The sequence below is a fragment of the Echinops telfairi genome, unplaced genomic scaffold (genome assembly GCF_000313985.2).
Source record: "Echinops telfairi isolate 266 unplaced genomic scaffold, ASM31398v2 ScPeMD7_9;HRSCAF=40, whole genome shotgun sequence".
Classification (NCBI taxonomy): domain Eukaryota; kingdom Metazoa; phylum Chordata; class Mammalia; order Afrosoricida; family Tenrecidae; genus Echinops; species Echinops telfairi.
The window spans coordinates 12,221,892-12,226,748 of NW_022103906.1; positions in this window are offsets into that span (position 1 = coordinate 12,221,892).

Sequence of the window (4,857 nt, forward strand, 5' to 3'; positions counted from 1 at the left end):
TGGGTAAATGGCACATAGCTCTGGCCTTTGAGAGCTGTTGCAAGTCCACGTGAGTTCCTCACTTTCTCCTTCCACCTTTCCCAGGGACCCTGGAGTTCAGGATGGGAGCAGCCTGAGTCCCTCAACGACATCACGAAGCAGAGTCCCTACGTGTGTTCTAAGGGGGGAAAGACCCCAAATTCAAATTTACTTTGGGATCCTTTCCTCTGAGAGCCTACAGAAGGCCCTCCTGCGTGAGGTCTCTCTGTCTGTCTCTGTCTCTCTGTGTCTGTCTGTCTGTCTCTCTGTCTTTCTGTCTCTGTCTCTGTCTCACTGTCTTGGCCATCCATCCATCTGTCCATCACCTCTCTTCACAAAGGAGAGGGCCTGCGCGGAGAGGAGGGTGGGAAGGGAGGATATATGTTTGAACCTTCATCCCCATATCCCCATATCTACGATGGCAGTGAATAATAAAACCTAAACATGACAAAGACCAAAAAAAATTTACTTTGTGGAGCATGCTACAAAGTAGCATGGGTATTAAAGAGGATAAACAAAAAAGAATCATTCAGGTGAGGGAGGGCATCATGGTGAGGTCATGGTGGGGTCCAAAGGGTCCCATGGTGTGAATAATGGTAGAAGGTGGAAAACAGAAGACATCTGTCACCAAATCATAATTGGTGGCGGATTCATTCGTCACAGTCATAGGTGGGACCATGGAACTAGGAAAGGGCCCCTGATTAATGATGCACCTATTGCAGATTAGAAAATCCCCCAGGATTGGTCCCAGGACCGTCTGACCACCCTGGTCAGGGTATGACTCATGGCCATGTGATTCATGCAGTCCATCCGTGGTTTGGACTATTGTCTTCTTGAATCACTGATTTACTTTACTCCTCTTACTTTGGGCAGAGAAAAACCCATGGTTGCACCTCAGGTGGCTGCTCCCAAGCTGTTAAGAACTCAGTCCCTACTCAGCAAAGCAGGATGCAGAACAGAGTCTTTGTGAACGTTGCTATGCCAATTGCCCTCAGCGTCAACCAAGACTAAAGTCTTGAATCCCAGGTCGAATGACTAATTCCCTTGGCGTGTTTGGCAATGGCTAAGAAGTTTTCATAATTTTGCTCCCTGCATGCTCTCCTCTGAGCTGTAGTGTCATCGTAGGTTACACTCTGGGTGGCTCACCTCAAGGTGCGTCGTTTAAAACCACCAGTTGCTCCCAGGAGAGAGCTGAGGCTTTCTACTTGCATGGGGAGTGACAGTCTGGGGACGCACAAGGGCAGTGCTGTCCAACAGAGCCATGACGCATCAGAATCCATTTGATGGCAGTGAGTGAATGAGAAGCTCTCCTCTGTAATCTCTATAACCATGCATTTTATTTCTACTTGCTGATCCTGTATTAGAACACATACAGAGACATACATAGAAACATCCTCTGTCAAATCTTTATTATATATGTAGATTGCTGTTATTACTATCATTGCAGGATTGAGTATGTAATGTTGTCCGAGAAGCGGTGGGCTGCTAGCCACCACGTTGGCAGTTCAAACCCCACAGCCAAACGGTGGAAGAAAGAAGAGGCTCTTGGAAAGACTCAGAAACCCCAGGAGGCGTGGCTAGAAGTTGGAATAAACTCGATGGCAGTGGGCTTGTGTTTGGGATGTGTCCCCTTTAACTCTTCCGCCCCTCCCAGTGCCTCCCTTCGCCTGCCCATTGTTCACTGACCTTTGCTGAGTTGCCTTTCTCTTCACCCAGATTAATGTCCACCCTCTAGTTAATGATTTATTCTGCCTTTCCTGCCTGCCCTGCAAACTTCAAAGAGGGTTCACTTCCTGTGTGTAAACGTTTTCTTGAATCTGTACAGTAGTGGTCCTTTTGTGACGACTGCTATCACTCCCTCGAATGTCCTCTGGGTTCGTCCATGGTAGGAGATGTTTGGCAGATTTGTTGTTATTCTTCAATATTGCATAACGTTTCATTGTGCGCATGCGTCAGTTTGCTTATCCATTCATGCCTTAATTGGCACTTAGGCATGCGCCCATCTTTTTGCTGTTGCAAATAATCCTGTGGTGAAGAGGGTTGTGCATGACATCACTTTTGTTTCTGTAAGCTGTATACCTAAGAGTGGTGCTGACTCATTTGGTCTTTGTATCCCCAAGTTTTTCTCTCTTTCTTTTTTTTATATAAATAATTTTATTCGGGACTCTTACAGCTTTTATAACAATTCATACATAAATTGTATCAAGTACATTTGTACATATGTTGCCATCATTATTTTCAAAACATTTTCTTTGTACTTGAGCCCTTGGTATCAGCTCCTCTTTTTTCCCTACTGCCCTTATCCTCTCACCCTCATAAACCCTTGATAAATGATAAATTGTTATTGTTTTCATATCTTACGCCATCCTCTGTGTCCCTTCACCCACGTTTCTGTTGTTCGCCCCTCGACAGTGGGGGTGGGGTGGTAATACATCGATCATTGTGATCGGTTCCCCCTCTCCCCCTTTTCCCTCCACCCTCCCCCGGCCCTCATGGTCTCGCTACTCCCATTATTGTTCCCGAGGGGGTTTATTTCCAAATTTTTAAGGAAACACCATACCATTTTTGCCACAGTGGCTGCACCATTTCATAGTCCAGGGTCTCCCCACCATTTGTTACTTTTTATGTTGTTGTTGTTTATAACTTTGCTATAATGTTAGAGATGATGTTTCAATTTGCATCTCTCTGCTGGCTAGAGATCACCAATAGATGGCCAATAGATACATTTCTCCATGTATCTATTGGCCATCTGAGTATCTCCTGTGGTGACGTCTTAATAGAGTATTTTCTAGAGAGAGGACCTTTGATGTTCTCCCCAGAGCCCTCTTTAGGCAAAGTGTCTCCAGCCGCCTTAAGTATGGGAGGAGCCCCACTTAACGTTGTAGGAATATCTGGGCCCTTATCACTCCTCTCAGCTACTTCCTAGATCAGCTACTCTGAAGGTGCTACTTAATCTATCTAAACTTCTAATCTATTACAGTGATGTAAGCTTTAGTGGGGATAGTAATACCACCAGTCTGACAATTAGTTGTAACATGGTGGTCACTACAGTTCTGAAAATGATACCATTAGTATTTCAAATACTAGCAGGATTGTCCAGGGTTGAGCAGCGCTCCCCAACTAAGACAGACAGCCACTCTGCTTCTGAAAAGTAACCAGTGAAACCTTACAGACCACAGACTCCGGCCTGATAGAATGCTGGGAGACGAGTCAAGCGGAGCAGTGAGCGTTAACGATGGCACAGGCCCAGGACACATTCTCTTCTGTTATGCAGAAGGTCGCCCTAAACCAGAGTCGACTTACTTCACAGCACTGTGGTCAGGCCTAATTAAGAGAAAGAGAGACACCTATTGTCTTTCACACCACCCAAACCGAACCCACGGCCAGAGTCCATTCGACTCACGGGGACCCGACACGGAGCTGCTGAGACTGCCCGGCTTTACTGGAGCAGCCAGCCACATCTTTGTCCAGGGGAGCAGCTGGTGGGTTTGAACCACGGATCGTTTTGGTTATCAGCCTCATAGCGAACCCACAGTGCCCACCAAGGTTAGCCTTTGACATCATAGGTCCCAATAAGCCTTAGATATTTTCCTGTCTTCCTTTTCCCTCGACTTTATCTTGATTTTGATAGTATCAGCTAAGAATGATCTCAACCTGAAATGATTTTAACTCCAGTTCCAGTTATTGGAATAGATTGTGTTTCCAACTTAATGACGAAAAAGCATGTCTCTGACTGTTTCCGGTCCTTGGTAAATTTCCTACATCACCCCTTCTGGAATAGCATCACCTGAGATAATGAATCTCTAACCCATGACACACACAGCCTCTTAAACACTAGGCAAGAGCTTCAGGCCTTCCTGGGGCTACTCAGTTCTTAATGTGTTTTTCTTCCACCAAAAGCATCCCTTGCTGAGTCATTTCATAGTTGTCGGAAAAGGACATTCCTTGGGGACAGGCTCATCAGCACAGGCCACTCTCTGGGTCAGCAGGCTATAACTCTGGAGGCTGGTCTGGTTCGTATCTCATGATGATCTAAGTCATGCATTATCGCTGCACACAATGATACCAGGTGGCCTCCAGGCCCTGGCCAACCCTTGGTCCTTGAAAAGCAGCACTGTCTACAGAAGGAAACTTCTTCCCTGTAGCAACAAAGCCTGTGCTAAATCTGCAGGGTGCCTAAATTTCTCCCCATGCCATTGTCAACAGTCCAGTTGGTGAGCAAGGATGGGCTCCTCTCTTGGCATGGGCCTACACACCTATGTATCTTACCACATACCCCATCCCCACAGCCAAATGGGCATCAGGAACTTTTTAAACTATAGATACCTGGACCTGCCAGGAATCTGCTTTTAGTCACTCTTCCCCATAAAATAGTCAAAAGTTGCTAAAACAAGAAATAGAGATTTAACGATATTATTCAAAGTTACCAGAAACTCCAACCAAACTCTTTGCCCTCCAGTCAATTCCAACTAACCGCCAGCATCGCGTCCGATCGGACTCGCAGCGACCCCACAGGACAGAGTGAAGCTGCCCTTGCGAGTTTCTGAAGCTGGAAATCGTTTTGGAAGCGGAAAGCCTCATTGTTCTCCCATGTGGTTTCGAACTGCTGGCCTTGTGGTTGGGAGCCCAATGTGTAACCCACTACATCACCAGGGTTCCCACCACTGCTCACAGTGGGCATGGAAAACAGAGTGGAACTGCTTCTTACGGTTTCAGAGCCTATAAATTTTCACAAGAGCAAACTCTTCTTTCTCCCTCAGAGAGGCTCAGAGCAGCTAGTGGGTTTGAACCGCTGACTTTGAGGTTAGCAGCCCCATGCTTAACCCACTGTGCCATCAG